General features: G+C 41.9%; 1 protein-coding gene across 1 annotated transcript in view; it reads right to left on the bottom strand.

Annotated features, from left to right (window-relative positions):
• Positions 1-27586, bottom strand: part of NTRK2 (neurotrophic receptor tyrosine kinase 2) — a gene marked incomplete at its 3' end in the record, with an annotated part of 203201 nt that overhangs the window by 10563 nt on the left and 165052 nt on the right. The window lies entirely within an intron of this gene.

Here is a 27586-nt window from a genome sequence, read left to right as displayed (position 1 = left end):
TTAAAAGTGCAGGTCAACTGTATGATCTTCAACATAAACCTTACATGCAGCACTCACAGACTCCAGAGTTGCCTATATTCAAGGAGGTCCCGGAGACATTCAAAATATGCCAAGTGGGAAATGAATGTCTCATATTGTTAAGACAACATATTTCAAATTGTTTTGGGTTTTTGGAGACTGTTTACAGCCCCAGGGTTTTGGACAGTTCAGGAATACTTCAGGCTAGGACTCCCAAATCAATCTCTGTGAAAATTTGGTACTAAGAAAAGTCATATTTAAATTAGGCTGGCACTAGTTTTTTGACCTATGCTTGTATAATGCCTAGGTCAATGAAGTCCTGATCTACACGAGGCTCCTACACACCCTTGCAGAACATGTCATACATAATAACAACATTTTTTCTAGCCACTTGTAAAAAATTACAAAAGGGATCACCACAGTGGCTGCACTTTAACTTGGTTATATGGTACTGGGTTACTATAGCCCTAAACACTGTTTGTGAGTCTTAGTACTTCAGAATATTATTTTTATCTTCTTCAGATGAAAACTTCTGAAATATTGTTCCATAAAGCCTGAATTTCCTTTTAAAGTCATGCTACTTTATAGTACTCTTTGGACATGTTTAGGATGATCCACACAGAATACTATCAAATGCACTCAATGATGTTCTTATTAAAATGTTATGTGCTTCAGGCCTTAGTGTATAGTTTTCTTTGTTTTCTTGCCAGACAAATCTATTATTGTTTCTGTGTATTAGGCTGTCACCTTCATCTAACCCTGCATCCTGACCTCTGTGGTTATTTCCATTGAAAACATCCCTGCACCTTGTATCCATCAGGGTATTTTCATTTTTTGGTTCACCGTGGCCTACAGGAAGGGAACGGTTCTGGGGTTCTCATTAGCCTTGACCCCATACTTCGGCTCCAATCCCATTTTATTTTCCTTTCCTCTCCGCCAGATAGAAGTTCTCCTTCAAGACACTTCAGTCATTGAGCTAGCTGAGAGGCTTTTGTTAACAAAAAGCAGATGCGATACTAAGTTATCTCCTGAAAGGATCTTCCTCCTACTGTAACAATTTTGAGTTTGGAAACCCACTGTACCATGCAAGATCCATTCTGTACAAATGCTCCAGCCTTCTATGACATCCACAATTAGTGTTATACAAGTCACATGTTCATTTTATCAGTTGGCTTATCACTGACTAGCTAACACTGACAAAGGAGGGTGCCTTGATAGCATGGCAATTCCATGGGAATACTGACATTTTATATGATTGTCCTCCAAGTTTCTGAACTGTGTATTTGATCTGTTTTAATTTGCTTTTCAATTCTTTTGAACACTAGTTATCCCTGTATCACTGATTGGGTGCTCTGCTGCTAAGAACCATAAACTAGGCTGTGAAGGAACGGGATTAATGCAAGATCATGAAGACTCCATCACAAAATGTATGCCACTTAATTTTGACATACTGCTTACATCTAATTACATAGGATAACATTTATAGCATGATAGTAAATGCACTGCAGTGTATTTGGTAAAGGTACTTAAGTCTCATTGTTATGGTCAGTATGACACCTTTCCTGGAAAGCGAGAGGCAGCTCTAGTCTTCTGTGAGAATTGCTGAGCTAGGATAATAGTCCAGTGGGAGTTAGTCATTTGAAACCCCAAATTAATGCTACGTGTACTTCCTTTGCCTCTTTTTAAGAGATAACAATGAGTATCATATGTAAGCCAACACAGACCATGCTTCTATCAGACAGGAATTAAATCTGACAATCCCTAAACAAAATTCAATCTGACTTCTTACTCTTTAAGGTCAGACAGCTTCCCAGTGTCCATGTCCTTCTGTGACAGGCCTGACACAGTAACAGAAGGAAGTTATTGTCTCCAAGACTGTCTTTGGCTCTAGAGAAAGTGGGGGAGAACTTTCCCTGTTAAACAAACCTAATATGGGTTACTCTCCCTGATGGGTACTTACTCAAATAAGGGCCTCTTTATGCTCAGAAGGAGCACTTTGGTGAAGAAGCATCTACTAAATGAAGAAACAACTCAACAGACTGGTGCCGGGGAATGGGGAAAGGAATCAAGATGAATATCAACACAAGAGAAAAGAGGGGATGGGGATGGGAGGGGATGGGAGCATAGAGGCTGAACAGGAGCTGGAAAAAAGCAAAATGGTCACAATCACAGACCAGGGCATGCAGGAACAGATGACCAGTCAGCCTTCTACCTATTGCAAAGCATCTCCAAAAAGCAAGCATACAAGCAGTCATTGGTGAGCACTACGTCCCACAGAACGCTGTTACTTCACTCAGTCCCCTTATGGATGGGCTGAAGCCTGGGAAGACTCTTCCAGCCCTAATTTTGCATGTGCCTGTCAGTTATTTCAGTAAGTATCCAGTAACATTAACAGCCTCCGGCATAAGGTGACCTACAGTCAAAACACAGCCAAGTTACAAGAAGCCTCAACCCTTTTCTGCTTCAGCGAGAGGAATGCAATATTCAGAACGAACACTGCTGAAAAGAACACAATATTCAGAATAAGAATAATAAATATCATTTCACTTCTCCAGCATGTAGGACACAAAAACTGCAGTGTCCTTGCTCATTTGTTTTTTCTCCGTGAGAGAAGGGTAGGGAATAAAAGAGAGTAAGGCAGAACCAGTTCTTTCTCTAAGAGAACACAGCGACAGCGGGGCCCCCACAGGCCCTTCCTGGCAAGAGACAAGGCAAGTTCCACTGGCTCCTGGGGGATTTCACCGGTTGTGAGTGGCTGTCAGAAAGCCCTGATGAAACTGTGCTTTTCAGCTGTCACCACCAGAAATAGGGCTTTCACCTGAGTCAGGGAGCACAGCATCTCAGGGCGAGCCTCTGGGCTCTCCCTAGGTAAACTCAAGCAGAAGTTTAGGGAAAGAACCACAGCACGCAGACTGACCTCAAATTTCTAGGAGTCTTGGGATTATGTCTGCCACCACAGGGAGTTGTTCCCTCCAAAACAGTTAATGCATTTGAATTCTGTCTCGCAGCAGAAGTACAGCTTTTGGTTATTCTGCATTTGCACCAGGAATTTCTTCTGCAGCGCCTGACACTGGGCCAATGATCCTTTATCATTACTAGCCATGTCCTTGTTCTCTGAGAAGCCTAAGTTGAAGTACACAAGCGGCAAGTTCAGCACCTGTAAATATCCTTATTATTTCTGTCCAAGGCTTATATTCTGTGATCATGCTTTAGCACAAAGGGTGAAATTAATCTCTATGGGGCCATGCCAAGGCTATGCTGCCCAAGTCGCTTATGATGCTCTCAGCTGGAGGGCAAGGGAAGAACTACTATACACTTTCTGCTGATTATTAGCACTGGGATGGATGCCAATCATTACAATGTATTTGCCACAAATTCCTCTCCAGAATAATTAATTTTAACATGATATAATAATGAAAAAATCTTTGTATCATTAATATTGTCAAGGTTGTTAATATTTAAATATATTTAAAATTTACTATTTGATGTTAAGATTATAGAGTACTATCACTGTTAATATTAATTATGAGAATAATAGGTATTATGTAGGCAAAGGAAGAGACAAATACACTAACTTAAATGAAAGACAGCACTGTATCTGTAAGCATGAGCTGGGATGCAGTTTCTAGAATTCAACCTTTTTCTACTATTCTAAAGAAATGGGTAATACTTCTATATTGTGAAAAGGTATCCAGAAGCAGTCCATGTGGGACTGCGCCCAAGTCCTTTTTGTTCTGTATTGCCAATGCAAAGAAGAAGAGAGAATTATGTTTGTGAAGGAAGAGATGGTTGTATTTAGTCTAAGGACTGATTGATAGCAGAATCACAATAACTTTTGACTACCATGTTAATACATTGTGATTCAGAAGTAGCAGAAGCAGCAGAGTGTGAGGATGGGATAAACAGAATAAGGCTCAACAAGACAGCAGAAAAGTTCACCTTTTGCTGCTTCTGGACTGAGAATGTCTCCCCTTAAATTTCTCTTTCCCAAGAAATCCAAACTGATTTATACGAACTTCTCCCTAGGCTACTTACAGTCGCCTTAAGAGTCTATTCAACAAAACCACAAGTGGCCAAAAAAAGAAGTTCTGCTCTTTGTGAGAATTATTGATGTTTTGAATGCATTTAATTCTGTATCAGGCCAAAGTACTGAACATTTTCACAAAATTAAATGTTTGGAACAACTTCAAGCAAGAAATTTTGAAATTAAAAATGTTGGTGTTTTCCAGCAGAACAAAACAGCCAGATGCTCCCAGAAGATTTCAGTTTGAATGGAAACTTAAAACAAAATGTACTCAGATAATTAAAAATAAAATGTGACTGATACTCAATTTAGGTCACACATTCTACAGCATGTTTTTTGATATTATGCATCCTCTAAATTGGTTCTGAAATGAAGCAAAGACCTACAGAGGTCTATTAAGAAAAATTTCACCAGTGTCTGCGGCTGGAGGGCTGGGAGGTGGAAGAGAACACTATGGTTTTGGAGGGCAGCTTCCTGCAGACGTGGCACCTCCTTTTGAGTACGAGGCTGCCCAATATCCAGAGGATTCCCACTGTGTTTCAGGCCCTGGGCAATTTGGCACAGTGAGAGGTTGGCCGGGCATGAGGAGCAGCTCAATGCAATACCACTAGTCTCTAAATTATTCCATTATCAGTTCCAGGAGGAATTCCTGGAGGGATTCTTCCCCTGCTCAGAACTGCTCCAAGAAGAACTCAGATACTCAAGATCCGCACTGAGGGAAGGCACGTATTACACAGATTCACAGGAATAAAACAAACAAACAAAGCTTCACACAAGATCAATAAACCATGTCTTAAAACAACTGGATCCCAGATAAAGTGTTAAAACATACTATAGGGAACAAACATATATTGGGAAGGGAATGGATAATCTCACAGACTAAACAAAACCAAGCAACAACAAAATGATTAATTGGTAGGCAAATCCTTCTGAAATTTCTCTCAGCAGATTTTTTCCATGGACAGTGAAACGATGGGAGAAAGTGATCTGCAGTTGTTAAAAAGAAAATAAAAATCTGAAATAGCACCAGTTAATGTCCTATTGAGATAGTTAGAATGCTTTCCTTTTAGCTATTAAATATTTTAACATGTCTATATCACAACAGAATTAATCCCTCTAACAATCTGCACTGTTTATTCAGAAACATTGCAAAACATTTATAGCTCCTGTACAGTTGTATAAAATATATGCAGCTCTGACTGAAATATTATTGACCCAGGACAAAATATTGCAACCATTTCACAGAACAGAGAAATCTAAAAAAAACCAACCTCAAAACCAGACTAGGCCAAAAAATGAAGAAAAAGGCCATATCGAGCTGAAACTGGATGTTCTACAGGAGGGGGCAGCATGTCGCTCGGCATCACAGCTGGAATCTAGCAGCGCCCTGTTGTCTGTTCCCGTGAAAATGCACCCTGGTCTCCAAGCTGCATCTTTTCTGAAAGTCACATCCTGCCACACGCTACAAGCTAAGTGGCAGCAGAGAAAATATTGTATCTCCTCTAAGTTCCCCTTCTCCGCAGTTTTCCAGCTGAATGTCACCATGGTATCTGACTGGTTATCAAATGCACAAATTTCAGAATGCGTAATTTTTGCCCCTGTTCCTGTCCAAGGGGAAATTAGGGGCTTCCCTATTTCTGGGGCATTTAGCTTGCGGGGTGTGAATGATGCCCGAGAGCTCATCTGTAAGAAAGCAGGTACGTGTCCTGCATGGTACCCTCCTTGCCGCCCAGCCAGAGGCAGCTGCCCTTCAGCTCCTGCCTGCTATAGCCAAAAGCCTGCGACTCCATCTCCCCCTGGTCCGCCCTACCGCCGCCCGCCTCTGCCAGCACTGCCTGCCACGGCAGCCCTGGCCCTGCACGCTAATTGGCACATCTAATGACTTTCTCTTGCCCTCCCTGCTGCCTCCTCCAGAGCTGCCGTCTGGGAGCAGAGGAGCCCGGCTGCCATGGAAACCAAGCCGCCAAACGCCCTGAACCTGCCGTACCAACCTTTAGAGAAGATTCCGGCGGTGAAGCTCAAAAAAGGGGATGCTCGAGGGGGCGTAAGGGCGGAGGAGGGGGAGGGGGTAATGCTGACAGTGGCGGGAGCGGGTCCGGGCTGTTCTGCCAAGGCACGGCACAAGGCTGAGTGTACACTGGGCATAAGAAAGCAGACGTTCAGGGGAAAAACAGATTAACCCTCTGCTACCTACATTTTTCTTCAAAATGTTTCAAATGCTTCTCAACCCCCTCCCTCCCATCCACTTACAGTCTGGATCAAATACCCCTAACGCATGCAGAGGCCATGTCATCAAAGGGGTTTTGACAATCCCAAATATGACTCACACATCTGAAGGACTGTTTGTAGCCAGAAAAAACACTGATTACGGTCAGTAAAAGGTTCAAGGGGGCCTGAGGCCCTCCACAGCACAAGCTGGCAGAGGACAAATCCCTGCCTGGGCAATAAGGCTGTGATCCCGTTCCCAGCCTTTCAGTCCTGCCTCCTTTTTCCCAGGCTAGCTGCCGGGCTGCAGTTGCATGGAAACGCTGCCTTTGTGGCACCGCCTGTGTGCGCTGGTGCCTCTTCTGGGCAGCCACCGAATTCAGCTCCAGCTCTGTGTCCAAAAACATTCTGGACCTTGCTTCTGGCCGTGTGGCAGTGGGAACTGCCGTTTTGTCCTCAGTTCTGCCTCCTGAGGATTTCTGGGCATATAAAGGGGGTAAGATGAGTGTATGCTTAAATCTAAATTAGCATCCAAATTTCAGCCTTCAAAGGACACCATTACTTGCACCCAGTCTCCTTGTAAGCTTTCAGGCCAGCAGTGGAGGATCTCCTTGGGTGTCTTTTTTCTAAGCAGAGTTCTCCATGATATGATTTATTCATGCAGGAAGCCCTCAGAAGGTCAATAAAACTGGCATGCTCCCAAAACCACACAACAAACAAACAAAACAAGGAATAAAAATTCCCCACTGTTCTTTTAGTGGAACATTCAGAAAATTTTAGACTGGGTCAGCACTTTTGTGAAGACTAGATGGAGCCGATTGTGTCCCAGGCAGCCCCTCTCATGTAAGGGACGTACCAAATGTTTCAACTTTCATTCTCTGTCCCAGGCACTTGAACAACCAGCTTGATGCTGAGATTTTACATCAGATCCAAGTCAGAATGTGCCATGCTGTGAAGCGGTGCAGGATTTTGGAGCTGAAGCCCCCAAGACACCCAACAGAGGTATTCCTGTGAGACAGGGGGATCTACTGCAGCACAGGCTGGGCAGCAGAGTGAGACAGGTCTTGGGCATGACAACTAAGGACAGCCCAACCTGCTTCCCGTAGGGATACTTACTCTTTAGCTAAGACCAGCAAAAGTCTTTTTTGAGGGTTTCTGCATAGATTTCTTCTGCTTCTTTCTTTTTCTTTTAGGGACTTTATGTTGCACCTGATCTTGCCATTAAGGAGACAGAATTCCCACTGACTTGAAGAGGACTGCCCCGTTATAAATTTCAATACACTAAGACTGTCACACGTGAGCTACTACTAGAGCACAAATTGATGCAGAAAAGATAAAGAAGTGCAGGAGTGTTTGCAAGTCACTGTCGTGGTTTAGACCCAGCCGGCAACTAAGCACCACACAGCTGCTCGCTCACTTCCCCCTCCCCCAGTGGGATGGGGGAGAGAATTGGGAAAAAACTCATGGGTTGAGATAGAAACAGTTTGATAGGACAGCAAGAGAGAAGGAAACAACAGTGATAACAACAATAATAATACCGACAAAGGAATGTACAAGAACAAGTGATGCCCAATACAGCGATTGCTCACCACCCGCCGACTGATAGCCTGTCCCTGAGCAGCAATTTCCGCCCCCCGGCCAACTCCAGTTTATGTACTGGGCATGATGTTGTATGGTAGGGAATATCTCTTTGGCCAGTCTGGGTCAGCTGTCCTGGCTGTGTCCCCTCCCAGCTTTCCGTGCACCCCGAGCCTGCTCGCTTGACTACTTACTAAGTAGTCCTTGACTACTTAGCAACAACTCAAAACATCAGCACGTTATCAACATTTTCTCATCCCAAATCCAAAACATAGCCTCACACTAGCTTCCATGAAGAAAACCAGCTCTATCCTGGCTGAAACCAGGACAGTCACCTACAAGAATGCCTAACCTAAGAGAGAAAACTGTTTTACAGGGTTTGCAGCATTTGTGTAAGCCTCCCTCTCATGTAACAGAAAATGGTAGAGGATTACAGGAAGGACAAAAGACTTTTTTTTCAAGCAAATAGAGAAGTTGGTTGTTAATGTTAACAGGACCAAATGGCATTCACCTGAGCCTGAGGTATACAGGTGCAAAACTGCAGGTGTATGACTATCATTAAAAACAGCAAGTGTGCCAGAGAGCTGATGCATGGGTAAAAAGTCTGTCTGTATCTTTCATAGCAGAGTGGTAAACAACAGCTTCTGTAGAAAGGGATCCCACCCTACCACCTTCGTGGTGGCCCACGAGAGAGTCAGGATGAATGTGAACAAAGGTGATCCAGCAGACAAAGCATATGTGGATTTTCAAAACAGCTTTGATAAGGCTCTCATCAAAGGTTATTAAAAAAATTAAGCTGCTTCAAGGTCTAGGAAAGGTCTTTTTATGGACTGAAGGCTGGTAAAAGGACAAGAAGCAGCAAGGAGGAATTCAAGGTCACTTCTCAAGATAGAGAGGAGGCAGTAGTGGAGTCTGCAGAGTCAGGACCAGATACATTCAACATCATCATCAATGGCCTAGAGATGGGAGGGCATTGTCAATTAGTCCAAGCGTGGGGGTAATACTAAGTCCTTGGAGAGGCTTTTGTGAGAAGGTTCTCACAAAACAGACAAAGCAGGTAGCAGATGAGCTTCAATGCAGGTAACTACATGCATGATAAAGAGGTGTAATAGCTTAGTAACCTATGTTTACCCCCAGCACTGGCAGCTACAACGCGGGAAGGAGATTTTGGAGCCACCTCTGACACCAACAGCTCAGTGAGAAGCAGCGGCCAGAAAAACTCAAGACGTTGAGTATCACTAGCACAGGTACCAGTGTACAACAACTAGTGTAACAACACGGCACAGGGCATAATTCTGCCACCTTACACAGCCATAGGCCCGCCCCATGCTGTTAGTGCTATGTGCAGTTCTGGTCTCCACGGCTCAAGGAGGATGTAATGTAATTGGAAGAGCACAGAAAAGGAGAACTAAAATGCTTAAGTTGAGGCTTTCAAAATCACTGAAGTGATAGATAAAGTGAGGTCAATCAGCAACAAGTGCAGAACTGTTATTAGCAAAGTCTGAAATACTGTAACAAGAGGGCATTCAGTGAAATTAGTAGGAGATAAGTTCAGAACAAAGTAAGTGTTTTTTTACATAACGGATATTAAAATTCTGGAACTTCCTGCCACAGTTATGAAGGTAGACAGTACCAGTAGGTGCAAACAAGGATTGGACGAACTCCTGAACAACTGGTTCATAAACAGATAGTAAAGGGAACTGGCAGGAATGCACCCTAACATCCGTCATCCACAGTTTATAGATCCTGGAAAAGCATAAGAAAATGCCCACAAAAAATGGCCAGAGGTAGGGCAGACAGATAGCTTACAAGCAAATGTGATTTACACTTAAGAACAGGCTCAGTCATTTCTTAGAAAGGGTGGAGAGTCACTTGCACATTGAGCTTGCTTGGGCAGGGAAGGGCTGGACAGACAGGACAGTATCTGCCTTGTCAGAGACAATTAGGCCAGAGTGGAGAGCCCCATGTATCTATGACATGTCCAGCTTTGAAGATGGGCCCAGTTTGCACCTCACTTCATTGCTTGTTGTTATGTACCATGTGCATTTCACATCAGGAGGACTGGATTAAACCTTCCATTTGGTAGGCAAATTAAAAATTTCCCTTGCATTTCAAATTAAAATGTAATGAGATGTTAGAAGATCTTTGGCATTTTACAACAAGTTCTGCGGAATTGGGTTTCTGAGAGGGCAAACATGCTTATGGTTAGTGGATAAAGGAAGAAGCATTTGTGAATGTATTTTTTCAGTGCAACTGATCACATGTTTACATCTGTATCATTTCTGTATAAATATTTTTTATATCACATATATGATATATACCAGCTCTTTTTGTTCTAGAGTGAAAGATTCCAGTGCCACTCGCAATCTAAATATGCATTACGGAAAACATTTTTAATTACTGAATCTAATAATGTTTTTCCACAGAACCTCTGTTTACTTCTGTACATTTGCTAGACTGTGCTCAGCATATGACAGAACTGTTAAAATTGTCTTCTTAATCTCATCATTCAGTGTGTGGCCACCTGCCTAACTCCTTCCACATCTAACTTTATCCAAACACAGCAGTTAGCCGCAAAGTATCAGCATCGGGATTTGACCATGGAAGGTTCAAACAGCAGCAGAGACACCTGGTCCCTCATCTACCAGACTAACTATGCTGTCTCTGAACTGCTATACTAAAAGAATGCAGAATGGGTCAGCACTGGGACCAAGCATCTCCAGATCCTGATGTGGGAGCTAAGCCCTTCTTAGCAGTGTGCTGGAGAGGATTGACAGTCATGCAAGCCCAACCTGAAGCAATGCAAGTGCCGAAGGCTATGAGGACCTTTTATGTTGGGAAGCCTTTAGCAACCCACCCCCATGAAAACAATAACAATGTACAGATTTGTGTATGCACACCCTCTTGCTCTTTAATGCATGTGAAAAAAACAATTTTAGCATTTACACATCAAAACCTATTGAAACCAAAATGCGTATCTCTGAATTTTAGGACCTTAGTCGGACATACTGGAGACTATAATGATTAGGTTTTTTCTACAAAGCAGAAGAAAGTGTTGAGGCGAAGGGCTGGAAATTGCAAGCTATGAGTTGAATGCCAGAGGAACTCTGGAAGGACAAGTAAACTTTTTGTTTTGTTTGTGTTTCATGGGGGTGGGGGATTTGCTATTCAGAGGGTAGTAATCTTGAAATAGCTGTCTGGTAATAACTATAATTTAACCTGCTTGTCCCCAGAAGTCTCCAGACTCCTTTTAAATTCTGAGTAGTGGCTCTGTAAAAGCAGAGGATCACCCTATACAATTAAAATTACAGCTGCAGAGACATACTCCCTGGGATTTCAACGTGGAGCAAAAGCTCCTCTGCCACCCTGGGACTTGTGTTTCCTGATACTCAAGGCTCCCAGTGGTTGCAAGGAAAAGCAAGATCAGAACAATGCACTCAGACACCTGCGGGAAATCAAGTAACTGATCTTGATGCTATTCAGCCTGGTCCCAGCCTCAGCAATAGAAGAAAGGGTGAACCATTAAGTGAGCTTTAAGGCAACTTCCTAATATTTAGGAAGTTGGAAATTTTGGAATATGTAGGAATATTTGAAAATTTGGAATATTTAGGAATTAGGAAAATGTCCCTTTCTAACAAAATACTCTTTTTTCTAGGTGTTATAGGGAAAGGTGGAATGAGACAAAAATGCCATTCACCGTTTGAGAATAACAGGTATAAGCTTGCTTTATTACATCTTCTGCTACTATGTCTGACAGGAAAATTAACCTTCGTCCATTTTCCTGTCTTCACCATGCAAGACTCAGGAATGCTGCCATATGGGTGTCCTGTTTGTCACATCAGTGTTCGACTGCTGCTCTCTTCATGATCATACAGGGGATCTCCAGAACTTGAACAGACTTCCAGCTCTAGACAGTGGCTAGGGTTGTAACAGCTTTATGCTCTCTGTGAAAGAAGTATGGAGGAGGGCATATAATAGGCAATAATGAACGTGAGGAATCTGCTATACACCAAAACTCCAGTGAGAACCTGGCATAATTCAGCATGGGAGCCAGCATGTATGCCGCTTTGCATACAAAGCTGTTGCTTTCTGACCAGCAAGGGTTGTAATAAACCTTGTCACAAACAGAAGCCACTCATGTTCTTCAGATGGGCATATGCTGAAAAGATAAGTTCAAACTGTCACCCTTCTTGAAAAAAATGAAAATGGAAAGAAAATAGAATGGAGATAGAGATGGAGCAGAAAAGGAACTATTTAGAAGTTTTCATCTTTTAAAATTTTCTGCTGACTTTACCTAATAACAAATGGAGGACACTGGGAAACAACAAGGTGAAAGCAGCATTTGCTCTGCCTACGGTCAAACAGAAAAGCATCTGTAAAACTAGAACCTAACCTGCCTGGAATGTAGGGGGTTAAAGTCTAATTAAACCTAATCAAAGTCAAGGGAGGAGAGGCTGCGTGCAGAAGTAAAGAAGATTTTCCCAAAGTCATAGAGAGGATACAAAGTCAGGCCTGATTTTCTGTTGTGTGTGTGGTTTTGTAAGCAGTGAGAGAAGCTAAGAAGTTGCAATTAAGAGCTGCAGAGCTACTGGCAAGTATTTTCATAAATAAGAAACATTTTACCTTCAAAAGATTTTCCTTGACATGAAAAATCAGCCACTTTAAGCTGTCTTTCACAAATGCTAGTAACTGTAACTTTGAATATTCTGTGAAAACTAAAGATGGGGTGAACTGACACAGACAAAATGAAGGATCTATGCTTCAAACTGCTACTTACGTTGACACTGATGAACCAAATAGTTCTGACACAATTAGTAGTTTTGGTTCTTTATGTACTTCAAGGTACCAGCTAAGAACTGTGAGGGGCACACTGAGTCCTTCGGTCCTCTTGCACTGTATCACATAGTTTGCCTACATCATTCCCTTCATAAATTGCACAGTACCAGCTTAAAATGTGACAGTTTTTTCCCTAGTTCACAAGCTGTCCAAAAAACCTCATTCCTCTGATGGTTATAAACCTTTTTCCAGTCTTCTGCTTAAATTCTTTCAAGACCATCTTGTACTCATTTGTTCTTATGCAAACATAAGAACACTTAGTTTAAACAGTATTTTTCCTTCCCTGATGTTTATTTACTCTTCTGATGCAATCATATAGAACAGTTCTTTTAGACTTGCCTTCAACGAAGACTTTAAGCAGGAATGCCCCAGTACTGTACTTCAGTTTGGAGAACTATTCTGTCCTCCTCACAACCAGGAAAAAAACCCGCTTGTTGTTCAGCTGCATTGTTTCATCAATACAGTTGGTTCAGTGGCTGCAGAAACACCAGTGCTGGTGCAGAAAAGCAAATAGTGCAGGAATTGAGACTAGAAGGAGAGCAGGACCTTGTTCTTGGGCAGGAGGGCTGGCTTGTGCTGCTTAAAGAGTCTGCTGAACAATTTGTCTCCTGTCATGAAACAGGCTGTCCATGTCCCACATTGCTTGACGATGTCTCTCTACCCCTGTTCCAGGTTTAGCCTTCATGTTCTCAGTCCCCTTTGCCTACATCTTCATATTCATCACTATCCTCTCATGACCTGATGTTAAAAATTAATTTTGCTTCCAGGCCAAACTAACTCTCCTTCCCATCATGTCTGTAGTGGCGACACTTTCCTCCTCATTCTCTTTACATTGAAACAGTCAAGGGACCTTCTGTCATTTATTTTAATATTCTTTTCAAAGTCAATCTCAAATGCTTTTTGGCACTTTTCACTGTACCCCTCTTTGTCCATTAGCCTTTCCCTCTTCTGTGTTTTTGCTTACTCCCAATGTCCTTTTATGAGGTGAAATCACAGCTAGTTCTGCAACCTATTGCTCCCCATCTTCTCCTGTGATTTAGGGACACAATTTCCAACTACATTCTGCACATTTATTTAAAGAAAATCCACATTTCCCCAATACTAAGCTGATCCTAACAACTAGTTCCCTTCATTTCTCAGAGCTGACCTGTGGAAACAGCAGTAGAAGGACAGTAAGAAAACAGGTACTGCCCAAATTTTGAGGTCACAATTATTCCAAAGCCAGGAGTTCTGAGAATCATAGAATCATAGAATAGTTTGGGTTGGAAGGGACGTTTAAAGGTCATCTAGTCCAACCCCCCTGCAGTGAGCAGGGACATCTTCAACTAGACCAGGTTGCTCAGAGCCTCGTCCAACCTGACCTGGAATGTTTCCAGGGATGGGGCATCTGCCACCTCTCTGGGCAACCTGTGCCAGGGTTTCAACACCCTCATTCTGAAAAATTTTTTCCTTGTATCTTGTCTAAATCTACCCTCTTTTTAGTTTAAAACCATTACCCCTTGAATTCCAGGCAGTTTTTAAATCCATCACTACCCCTGTGAGCTTTCCTTACAATAGGAAATTATTCATTTACAGGTGCAGAGTAATTGCCTACTTTATGTAACCTGAAGGCTAAACAGATCCAGATCTATTCCTTTTTTGTTTTCTATTTTTGCTGCCTTTTATCTTTAAAAAAACCTATTAAGATGTTGAAAAGACTAAGATGCTGCCAGATTAAAAGGAATAGCTAGGAAAGAAGCATTTCTTTTTCTGATTAATTGTGTTAATTAACATAATGCTGTTTTCCATATCCCTAATGACATGACTGAGAACATATAAACACAAGCTACCTTTAAATTAGCTAGCTTGGACTTTGTGAGTAGCACAGGCAGAGACGTGTATGCCCCAGAAAAGGCGCGTTCACCCTGCTTCTGAATAGCTCTTGCAGCCTGCATCAAGCTTATGTCACAGTTTAAGAGCTAGCAGTGCCTGCAGACTAGACATACCTTCAGCCTCATGTCGTACAGTGGAGCTGTATAAAGCTCTCTGTGAAACTCCTTTGCATTTCCTAGTGTATGCCACTTCAGCTGTGCTTAAAGCTGTATTTGAACGGCTTCTTATTGTGTGTAGTACAGCATAGCCTTCAGTTTCCTCCTTTTTTATTTAGTGTTTTATTCTACTAAGTAAAGCTGATCAGGACAGAAAACAAGAAGGTTAATATTGCATAATACGTAGGCATATACAAGCTGGCTCAGCTCCAAAGCCACCATTTAGTCCCTCTCCAAACTGCCATGGAAACATTTGTTGGTCAAAACTGTATGTTCCTCCCAGTATGATTGATGTAAAAAAATCACAACTGTGTTTGTCCATGCAAACAGGTAGGAGTTGTGTAAGATGGATCTTTCTATCACTTTCAACAGAATTCCCCTCTGCAGAAAATAGCAATATTGGGCCTGTATATCTTAAACAATATATAAACTTTATTTTGTAGATTCAAGTAGTATCTATCGGCTTTCTGCTGAAGGGCACATTCCACTCACTGTGGATTGGCACTGAGCTTTATTTTAATGCAGTTATGCTTCTCCCACACAAGTACTCCACACTGGATTCTTTTCTCTAAAAAATGGCTGATACGGCATGAGAGACCAGTCCTAGAATATGTGAGAATAGTCAAGGAGCATGGAAAAGTCACTTGACTGCAAACTGCAAAATCCCTTTTTTCATTGGTGCTTTCAATGTAGAAGACAAGACGAGACATGCTGCCAAAATTATGACATGAAATATTCAGCTCTATTTTGATCTCTCTTTTTTCTCTGTGTCTTGTTTTGCTAAAGATGATTTAAAACTCTGCTTGCTGAATCCAAAAAACAAACAGCTCATGCATATGACAGGCTGCCAAGAATGCAAGACCCTGCCCTTCGCTTAGCTCACAAGCAAGAAAAATCTCCTACAAGGATACTGCCAGCCAGCTATGCTGCACTAAATCTCACCATCAGAAAATAACATTGGCAGCATAATCAGCTGCAAAAGGACTCCATGCAGAGCAGTAACTTGCAAAGAGTCCAGCCTATCAGTTAGCCTTTCAAAGTGACTCGGTAGTGACAGGCATCTGGTAAATCAGTGTGGAAGGGATCTATATTCTCCAGATAACATCGCATTTTTATTTTGTGGGATTGGGCTGAGGCAGTATGAGGAAGGTACATGACAAAAACATTAGGACAAATGATTTGTAATCATTATGTCTGTCATTCATGTTGCCTCTATTTTTTCCCCTTTATATTTATACTGGCAGTGAAACAATTGCAACACTGATGTGTTATCAAAGAATATCTGGCAATATATTTAATGAACAGTTCTTTATCTTCCTAAAATTCTATCACCAAAAAATGAAAAAGAAAATTAAAAAGAGAAAGAAAATGAGAGTGATTTCTTTGCCCTGATAAGATTTCTCCCTTTCTGTGTACACCATCAAATCCAGATTTATAGAGACATAACCTTGCAGGTCATAAAAAAATTTGAAGGACTCCCTTCACACACACACCTTGGAATGGACTAAATGATGTTATAAAATAGTCTCCTAACGGAGGCTCAGGCTGCGCCACATTTTACATACCAGTTGAAAAAAAACCAACTTACATTTCCAGCAAAACATTTGTTTGCTTCATGGTGTGGCATGCAAGGACTGGATCACAGGCTGATGTGATTTTTTTTCACCCTTTAGATACGGCAGTCAACACAGAAGTGAAAACAGATGTAAAGCCATTAAAAATTTGAAATTAATAAGGATAAAGGTAAAAATCAGGTACTCAATGTCAGTTTGCTCACTGGTCTGGAAGGTAGACAAGTTTTCATTCGTTTAATATGTTCCAGTGTTCTTCTGTCTTCTACAAAAATTGTATAGGCTACAAAACTAGCTGTTTAGATAATACTTATTTTCAATAGCAACAGAAAAAAACAGTATTTTGTGCTTTGAAGTATTGCAATCTCAAGGTTGCTTTATCTCTAAATGGCTTTTAATCTATTTGATTTTCATTATGCAATCCTTTATTACAAAGGCTCATTATTTTTTGTAGATGTATATTTGCACCCTTTTACACATCAGAAGTCTCGCACTACAGCTCTTCCTTAAAGTCCTGGCTTCTAAGCATGTGATTATGTGAATAATTGAAATGACATTCATTTTAAAATGACTTCCAGGAGTCACAGTTGTGAAGAAAACTGTGAATACATGGAACAGAGGACTGAAGTAGGGTTTGATGAGACCCAGGTATCACAGGTGACTATCACTTAAGCTCTTTCCAAACTGTATCCATCTCTACCTTGAAAGTAGTTGTGCTTCTTTGTGCTCTGCATTGCTCCTGCTGAACGGGCTTTTCCAGACTTACTTCTTATACTTACTAAATTCTCGTTTACACTCTCAATCATGCCAGTGCATACGCATTTGTTTCTGAGACACTAATGACCTTTTGCTTGAATAGGTCTTTAGCCTCATAATTATACACATCTTACTCCATTATATTTCTTGTTCACAATTCTTGCCCTTAGCAAAATGACTCAGGAAGGGAAAGACACTACAGAATCCAGCATTTGTTTGCTTGTTTAAGTATAAGAATTTAAGCTGTTCTTCTGAGTTGGTGGGTAGGGAAGTAATTAAACTAATGATTTCTTTTAATAATTAGCGTTAGCAACGTTGTAGCCTTCCTGGTGTGGAAAAAATGGCAGCACATGTATTTTCTGTAATGATGCTGAAAATGGTATGGTCTCATCTACATCAGCAAGCATACAGATTCTTGAAAGTCCTTGCTGACCATTCATTAGTTGCCTCTCTAACCTGGGGCCTACCACATCACTGTTCCTCATGACTCAATTCTGAATAAGGTGGTTTAGGCAAACTCCTCAGAAGTACAGTTATCTCAAAAAGCATTCTGATTTCATATGCTTTGCTACCCATTTGGATCACTTTCAACCAATTTTGCAGAGTTCCTGGTCACATAATGCATATGGGAATGTAGCTCTATGAACAAAACCAAACTCAGTCTTCCCTCATAATTGTCACACAGGAAAAAAATTCTACAACAAATTAAAAGCATGATTATTCCAGGTCAATTTGACAGTTAAGATACAATTTAAAAGCTAACTACATTGATCAGCAAAGACAGAAGATGTAACCTGAGCAAAGTTATGCTTCTATGCTTCCATAGGCTTTAAACTAAGGCTCATCTATTCAACTTTTGACCAACATAAATATGCATTGGGGAATACCTTGAAAAGAGACAAGATAACTTTTCTGTCTCACTGGAGAACACAAAGATATAACACTAAATAAAGGAATAGTTTTGAAACTTCATTTGCATCACCTCTCTGGGTTGACATGTCTTTTTGAGCACTTCAATGGGTCTGACTCTGTTCCCAAACCAAAGACATGAGACATCACTGTTGTAGTATCAAGCCCTGGATGAGATGAACTGGAGAAGAGAGGTAGGAACTGATTGTACATCAAATTTAATGCAAGCCCTTCAAATCCTCAAGGGCTGGACAGCAGCTTCGCAAGGTTACTGTTAAGGGACAAATAAATAGTAAATTCTGGAAGTAAATTCAAGAGTATTAGGCTAGGTATGTTTCCTGAAAGCATTTCAGTACACTGGGAAGAACAAAGCTACTGCCCACTCATGTGGCTTTTCTTCTGCAGATTTGTTTACCTGCCTGAAGGAGACAGAAACATTTGAGTCACCATGATCTTGTCTAAATTTTTTTACCTGTCTTAGATATCACATGCGTATTCCTTCACTCATGTTAAACAAGGCCTTCATCTATTCCTAAAGTTAGGACACAGCTAAAAGCTTGACAGCATTTTGTAAGTGTTTTGACTCCATTTTATGTAAGACTAGATCAATGCCAAGTTATCTCTGAAGACTAGTTACAAAGTTCCTGAGTCTGCAAGATGCAAAATCACCTCGGTTCTGGGGTCCTCACCTTTTGGGAGGCTTGGAGAGCTGTTCCTGACAACTTCTCCAAAAATTCCATACCATTCATGATGTCTGACACTGAAAAGGCTTCACAAAGGCATATGCATTACAACTACATAGGCATCCTAAAGAATGTCCACGTTCTCTGTCACTGATGCCAAGAGGTTTGGATTGACACAAGTCTTTGCTAATAAATTCCCTTCCCCTCCATATTGGAGTGGACACATGCAACCTGCCTGGCTGGCCCAGAGCTCCATCAGACAGCTGAAGGACCCGGAAAGCAGTGAAGATCTAAATGACCTGCAGTATCGCACACTGCTTCCCTTGTTCCCCATTTCCACTCACCATCAGTAGCACTTTGCTATGCATGCACCAACCTACAGGGGCAGATTTGTAGGCTCTGCTCTATGACTAGCTGATGGTGTCCTCTCATCCTCTCAATCCATCCCATTACACATAGCACTTCATAGTCTAATTGTCTAGTTCTTCCTTTCTGTGCTTCCTGAGTTCCGTGAGCCAAAAGAGTGCCTATTGTTCTTTGGGCCCCGGAAAAAAAAGCATAGTTAGAAAAACTGCCTAGCAACTGCTTTCCTTATTGCAAGGAGAGAGATCATTTGCATAAAAAAACCTTCCAGCTGGAAGCCTGCAAAGACTGTGCTGGCAGCTGGTTCTGTGACCAGTCCTCAAAGGAGAACTCCTGTTTAGTCCTGCTCCCTCTGGGTGGCCTTTCCGTGCTGTCTCCACCATCAGTGGGGGCAATGGCACAGTGGCACAAGCTGCACCAGAGCTCTGCAGCAGCCAGGAGCTGCCGCTTCGGTTTCTGACAGTGCTCAGAGATCTTTTTCTCATTTTGTTCCCACATCATCTTTTCCTCACACTGCGCATCACACATCACAAAGTCAACAGCTTCAGCTGCTAACCTTTGGAGTTCTGTCATTTGCTTTGCAGGTTTCCTGCCAAAAGCGACAATCTGTGGCACTACCGTACAGTATCTCTCTCTCCAGATATTTACACATGGTTCCTCCCTACAATTATCAAATGGCATTAATGGTCTGCACAAAGACCTATCCCAGGAAGAAGAACTACAGAAATCACTTCACTATTTCTCTTGCCACTCTATGCCTGGTCTCTAGAAAATATTGCTTGTAAAACCTTCACTTTCTGAAGCCCCAGGTAAAACATTGGCTCTAGTAAAGTCAACAGAAAAAACCTACACCAATATTCCAACTACAGTCTTGCAAATTGTGAAGAAGGTGGGCTTGAGGACATGGCCCTCTTATGTGCTAAACATCTAAACAGCGGTCAAATATTTTCAGCACCTGCAAAAATCACTTTGTAGGGCTGTGCTGCTACTTAATGGAATGAGCCAATTTCGATCAGAGTTCTGCAAAGCTCTCCAAATTGCGGTTCGTAAAGCTAATTTCAATGTGTGAATCATTGCTTTCCTGCAATTTATATCCATATGGGTGGTTATTTTTGAGAATGATTCAGTTTTGTATATATAATTTTAAAAGGACTTTTTAAGTTAATGAACATCTGTGCTAAGAGCCCCTCAACAGAAAAGCTTGTGTCAGCCACCGGTGATGCTGACTGCGTAAACTTCCCACTATTCTACAGGCATGCATATGGATCCTAAGGCTCTTAATGACTGCGTACAGCAGGAGTAACCCTGCTGATAATGACACCATTAAAATGCTTTAAAAATGGGATGGGAAACTCAAGATGTCCATCCATTTGAAAACTGTAATATCTGTTTTACAACCAAAAGGGGACCAAAGAGTAAATTCTCAAAGCTTTCAACAGAAGCAAACAGAGGGGAAATTTCCATTTGAAAATTTTCAAACACTTTGATTAAGTTTTTGATTGATCTACATTCAGACCTTTTAGCTATGGTATGGTTCAACAGGATTTCTGCATTTTCTGGCATATATTTCTAGGTGCTGCTTCCTGGCTGAACTTATTTTCTCAAGATGAACTTATTTCTTGACATCCTACAGGAGAACCATGCCGGTGTAAATCTAGTGGGGGTGGACTTACACAGGAATAATTAGACACCTAGATTCAACGGGTAATCAAGTGACTGGTCACAGAAGCAAGGTCACTCTGTTCTAGTTTGTCTTTTAATCAGCTCCATTTTTCAACCTAGTCGTTATATTTTTCTGTTTCTGCCCTCTCTACACTCTTTGATGTCACAGACTGAGGAAAAATATGCTCCAGGAGCCGTGGAGCTGGCTTCCCACTTGCACATTTCATGTGAGAGGGTGCTTAAATCTGGCAAAACATAGTATGTCACAACCTCCTAGTTAATAATCTCATTTTCTATATTACCACCTTGTCGTTAACGCTGCAAGATGGAGTTTAGTTAGAACTCACTGTTAAATACAGCACACTACACATGCTGGACGTCTGATGTTCTTTTTCCTAGTGCTAATCTGGAAAACTTTCTTGGACTCCTCTTTCAGGATCTGTATCACTGAAAACAGATGGAAACAGAACTATAAGTAAGATCAATGACCCTGGTGTGAAGATGATGAGAAAAGTTCACTTGGGAAGTGACTACACCTATAGCCATGTTAAAAAAGATGGAACTACTTGCTTGAGACAAAGCTGAATTTGGCGTCTCTGTGTAGAACTGAGCAGGTTAGAAAATTGTAGTTCCAAGTAAAACACCAGCAGTCAGGGACGTGTAAGTAAAAGCTGCGGCAAGAGCATGCTTCCTGCACACAACAGAGTATACTCTGGCATGGGCAAGTAGTAACAGGCATCAAGCCATGCTGCTAATACTTTAGCATCAGGATAGAGCCATGTCCTGGTGCATACAAGTTTCTAAATGCTGACATTGTGGTGACCTTTAGGAAGCTCCTAAAAGCCCTCTGAAATCATTAGACATAATTCTGCTTGCGATTATGTTACTTTAAGTTCAGTTACTGCACTGACTTCAAGGCAGCTAGTTCGGATTGACATCTCTCTAGCTGGCCCATTATTTCCTGTATTGTTTCCAGTTGCATTAAATCATCTGTGCACGTCCTCCGGGGCTGCTGGAACCCTCCGTCCTCCCCAGCACTACACATGATGCAATGAGCCTCTGACGGAGGAGGAGAGCCGAGAAGTCCATATAGGGAAGCAGATAATTTCCTTTTGAGCAATGGATGCAAAAATAGCAGCTAATAAAAAGCCTTCGAACTGTGCCTTCAAACTGTGACAATTCAATACACACACCTACGAGGATGCCTTGACAAGCTGCTTGACTTCTCAGTAACTCTTTCTTGTTTTCTTTAGTGCAGCCTCCTCCAAACTCCCACACACAGGTATTCATCTCTGTAGTGGCAGCTGAGACCTGCAGGTGTTTGCTGCTATTGCCCTTTCAGAATAGACAGACACTTGTTCCTTACAGTAAACATTTGTATCATGGTGCTTGCCTGGCTAGTTACAGCCCAAATAATGATAAACCAGCCTTTTCTTTTTTTAGCCCCTTGCTGTCATGCATTAATTCTCTTTGCAAATAGGCATTTGGTACTGGAAATAGCTTAAGCGAGATCACTCTCTGGTGATTATTTTACTAGCACTATCTTTTAGCAAATGCTTCATATACAGAGTCACCAGAAAAGTGTATTATGCAGTTGCCAGAAATACAGCACTCTATAATATTAGGCTCACACATGAAGGAAGGACTGTGCCTAGCAGGCAAGATGCTCTTTGCCATTTCACTACTCTAATACTAATGCTATTTCACTGCCTTCAAACTGCTACTTTGGTTTGCTAAGCAAAGCAGAGATCAGAATTGGGCTGTTTGCTGAGGACTCTAATAAAGTATATCAAAGGGGTTTTGACTTTTTTATGCAGAGAGAAGGTCTGAAACCTGGTATTTTTAAAACTAGCCTGGAATAGTGAATTGTGTAATCCTTAGTTTTTCTGGAAGTTTTCCTGGGAGGCTAAGAAGTGTAATAATTTCTCACGTCTTAACTGAAAGCGCATGGGGACTCTATGTTTTAAAAAGACATCCTTTCCCAAAATACTCACTTAATGTTAACATTAAATAGAAGTGATCGAGAAGCAAAACATAAGAAACAAAGCCACAAAAATCTAGGAAAATTCCTTCCAAATCTTTCTCACTCCCTCAGCTGTTTACTTTCTGGTACCATGATTCTGTTTCTTTAGTTCTTTACTCACCACCAAATTAGACAAGACCTGAATTTTAATTTTTTAAAAAAGCAGCCCCCTAAGTAGCTAAAAATAAAAGAAAGACAACAGCCTTTCTCAACTGCTAAAGGTACAAAATGTGCCAGTATGAACTGCAAAGTCATTCACTGAGGGACTGAAACCAAAAACTTCAAAAAAAGGGGATGTTCTTCATTTGGAAGGCGTAGAAGATGAGAGTGGCCCAGGGCACTGTTTGACAATACAGTGACTGCGTGCCAGTAACACAGGCTATGCAAGTCTAGGATGTACCATGCAGCGTGTTTTCATTAAAGGCTGGGAAGTACCTCTGATCCAAGAATGGGCAAAATCTCATTTGGAAAATACTGCTCACTGTCCTAGTGATGTCTGTACCAGAAAGAGACACCGAAACTGCTGTTTCACACACTGGAAGTCATGGGAGAAGGCTACTATGAGGAGAAGAAAAACGAAGAACCTTTTTTCCTGACAGTATGCCTTCTTTAACCCTCCAAAACAGTCTGGGAGGGGACAGGAGCACTTTTTCTAAATACACTGGAGACATAAAGGCTAGGAAGGGAGGAGAATAATGTGATCAAGTGGCTGCACATTGGTTATGAGTTAATTCAGGTTGCTGACAAGAAAGAAAATTTGCAGCTGTTAGGACAGCAAGGTTGTGGAGCAGCCATATGGGGAAAGGCTTGGCAGCAGGATCCTATTTATTTGCAACAACCATTTTGATGGAAGGGGCTGTCTGACAGGACAGGAGTGATCCAGGAGTTAGAAATTCAAGCTTCAGAGACACAAGACTGCTGCTATCCAATTTTGTTGTATACGTGAGAGGCATTTGAGAAGAATCTTGTCAGCATTTTGCAGGCTGCTCTGTATTTATTTATTCAGGTAAAGTCTTTCTTCAGGACTTGTGTTGTTTGCCTGCAGTTTTGTTTCCCCTCTTGCTGTATGATCTTGCTTTGGGTCAACTTTGGTTCCCACACTGCTCTGAGGCTCGGAGGACAGGTGACCAGGCCAGATGTGCTCTGAGGGGTGTCACCAAACCCCAGTAATGCCCCAGGCGGCCGCAGCTGGCTCGTGCACTCATAGCGTTACACGGTTTGCCAGCTCAGAAGGTAATTCTCACTGAGACAGACTGATGGGGAATGCTGTCACCTCCTGTTGTGTGTCGGCTGTGACTGACTTCCTAAGATCCCTCCAGAATTTTTGCCAAACATAATTTTTCTTTAGGGCTCTAGGACACTGTTGACATCCTTACCATCGCCTCCTCTTCTTCCCTCGCAGACTAGAATTTTTATGGGGTTTGGTGCCTTATATAGAAGGGGCTACAGTGTTAGCGAGTGTGGGGGTTTTCCACGTGACTTGAGGAAGTCTGAGGTTCTTGTAGCTCCTCCTAGCCTTAACACCTACTGCATGGCTTCCTGCAAGGGAAGAAGGCTTGGGTTCTGTAACCTGTGTTGCTTCTTCCAATGCTACATGCTATGTTCTCTTTAAACAGCAAAACATGATACAAAATATGTAGAAGATTTTAAAGAGAAACCGGATCACTGGACTTTATACTGAAACACATCCTCTTGGGTTCTTCTGCCCCACCTGTGCCAGAAGTGGAGGAAACTAATTTGTGACTTATGAACCTCTCTGTCCCTTTGGGGTGAGCTGGGCCTAAAGGAAGACAGAAACCTCACTAATAGACCCAGTCTTTTGACAGATCCTTGCACAGTTTGTGCAAGCAGAGGAAAGGAGTCCTCATTTTCTCCACTGTTCCTTATGCCGTTGCATAAAGGCAACTAAGTTATACAATACCTAAATAGGGATTACACAACTGAGCTCCATAAATCTAAATCAGAAGCAGAGTCTCTATCCTGCACTGGACAAACATAAAAATGTGGAAGGGTGAAACTCTGGTCCTAATGAAGTTAATGGCAAAGCTCTTGCTTACTTCAGTGAGATCACAGTTTCATCCAAAACCTTGGCTCAAGCCAGTAGTTGGCTGACCAGGCTAGATATTTAACGCATATCCCTGTTAAGTTTTTCCAAGTACTGGGATAAGATGACCTTCCTTTTTTTTTTTTTTTTTCTTTTTCTTTTTTAAGCTTTTTGCCTATGATAAAGAAATGCTGAAAAGTACTGAGCAACCACTTGCAAACCTGAACTGGAAGCCTAAAAAGGGCGTGATATACTATCTCTGAATGCAAGAACAAATACTAGCGAAGTAGTTGTTCCCATGCTTCAGTGTCAATACTGAAAGCTGCTGCTGAGTCACACTACTTGGGTATCAGAGGGAAAGATAGGAAACCCTGACGTGTGGGGGTTGGGAGTCCAAACAACAAAAATCAGACAGCAACAAAACAAATAAAAGCCCCTAATGAACCTGAGACCTAAGCTCTGTAAGTAAATAACTTTGTGAAATGATCCCCTGTGCTACAACGGCTGCAGTGCAGGAGAGTGTCGATGGAGCTGTTTGGCGCACAGACCACGCTAATTACTTGACAGTTGTTTCAGTTTGGCCTGGGGTGGACAGCAATGCTGGGAAAGAAAAGTCACTGCAGTTTCTTCATGTCCCTGGGCTCATCTGGTCTGGAAATTGAAAACTATTGCTGTTCCACTGAATGCTAGCACGTACACCAGGCCTGCCCCCACCCACAAGATTCCTGCCTGATGAAAAAGAAAGGAAAAAAGAACGAAGGAGAAAACAGAAAACTTGTGCAATCAGGGCCACGCATCACATATATTCCCAGCCCAAGGGTTATTTCTCTCCCCCTCTTCCCTGAAGCATCTCTTAACAACTGAGCTGATTCAATGCAGAATGTCACTAACAATCTAACAGTGAACAAGGACTGAGGATCATCCTTATCTTACAGAGGCAAGCTATAAATAATTGTCTTGGGTAAATCTAACATCTTGACAGGGTGGTAGGATCCCAAAAAAATTATTCCAGTGTATTAATAAACACAAATGCTGAACCATTTCTTGCAGAGCTTTTTGGGGCAGTATAAATACTTCCAACAAGCATCAGATAAAGCTGTCAAGGTTGGGGAAGAATTGCTTCCATGTATGTGATTAAGCCCGAGCAATTAAAAAGACTTAGCCTGCTATAAACAATTAGGTATGATAGGTTGGTGCCATTCCAGTGTCATTACTGACAGTTTCTTTACTTAGTCCTGCTGTGGATATAATTCTCCAGGCAACCGTCTGGAAAGTCATCATAGCGTTGTCCGTTTCATGACCAGTTTCTGACTCACCCACATATGGCCCAAGCAGGGCAGGCCAAAACCTCTCAGGCTCAACTCTAACTTCCAACTTTTATCACTGTGAGATAGGGTGGCACAACAGGCCTTGGCTCTGTCTCTTCTCTGCACCAGCTAGAAGCCAGCTGGAACATGAAGGACCAGAGAAATGATCCTTCTTGTTTTCCTCACTGTGCAGAACAAGCGACTACCCAATTTTAAAGTTTCTTACCCATCCATCATACTGCAAGCTTACACCATCAAGGTGGATGGAGCCATGCTACTTTACACCTTCATTCGACCCATGTGACACTTCTCTACCTCCTTCTCCCTTCATTTGCACTTGTGACTTTTACTGACACCACTCTACACTCACCTCTCCTGCCTTATTTGTTCCCTCTCTCACATCCATGATTGTATCCTCTTCACACTACTCCCTCTTTCTTCTCCTTTGTTACACCCTGGACACCACAGATTCTCCCTTGGCCTCAAAAAAAGTGATGAAGAGGGAGACACGAAGGAGAGAAGAGAGTGATTCTGTGTAAGAGGCAGTGAGAAATGCAGTGTACCTCTTGGAGGTCCTTTGAGAGGTACCCAAGGACTATCCAGGTTACCCAGAATTTCCTTTGAAAAGAACCACTGATTTCTTCAGGTTATAGGTCTTGTTCTAAATTTGTGCTTCATTGGATAGAAGCTTTGCTTGAATGCTCACATGTAAGACTCAAGGATTAAACCCAGAGGTACATGAGCAGGTAAGATGACACCACAGTCAGTACGTTATCACATGTCTACACCAGGCCTCGGTCATGCCCAGGAAGCCCATACGATTACTTAGCCTCCATTCCTTTTACCAGGTAGTTTTTCTGCAGCAGGGAGTTACTAATTTTTTCCAAATATAAGTGGAACATCTATTGTTCCAAAATGCTGCCAAGGATTTGGCAAGGCCTTTGCAAACACTCACTGTTAAGCATGGACATTCATTCTTAAGTGTAATGACGAAACATGGTAAACAAATCCAGTCTCACTGAAGTTTCAGAACAGAGACACACCTCCAGTTCTAGCAAGTACTGCTCATATTTCATATGCAAAATTAAGAAACCCTGGCCTTTGGTGCTCACTGGTGTCCTTACACACATGAACAGAGGCAGTGACTGCCATTCTGTATATTGTTCCAAGTTCTGAAGTGCAGTCATGCTTGTTTTACATTGACCAAATAGCTTGAAGTGCCAAGTTTCCAAAATAACAAAATGTAAGAGGAATCTGCCTCATATGTTTACTAAATACTGGGTTTAGCTTTTGAAAGAAAAGACAAAAAACAAAGGAGACTGTTACTTCTCAGCTGTGAAGTGAAACAACAATCAACAATAATTCTTGTGTGTACTTTCCCCTGCCCTGTCCAGCCTCAGTCCGATGTTAAGACATCTCTTTTCGGGCATCCCACAAACACTGACACTGAGGTGACAGTCTCCTTTATGGACACAACAGCCCAAACTGGGTGGCTAAGGAAGAGGTTTTCATTTTATCTGTAAGGAATTCACTGGCAACAAGTCATGTGCGAGGCAGATACAGAAAATGTGATTAAAGGT

The sequence above is a fragment of the Phaethon aethereus genome (assembly GCF_964289735.1).
Source record: "Phaethon aethereus genome assembly, chromosome: Z".
Classification (NCBI taxonomy): domain Eukaryota; kingdom Metazoa; phylum Chordata; class Aves; order Phaethontiformes; family Phaethontidae; genus Phaethon; species Phaethon aethereus.
This window is presented reverse-complemented; position numbering and strand designations above follow the sequence as displayed.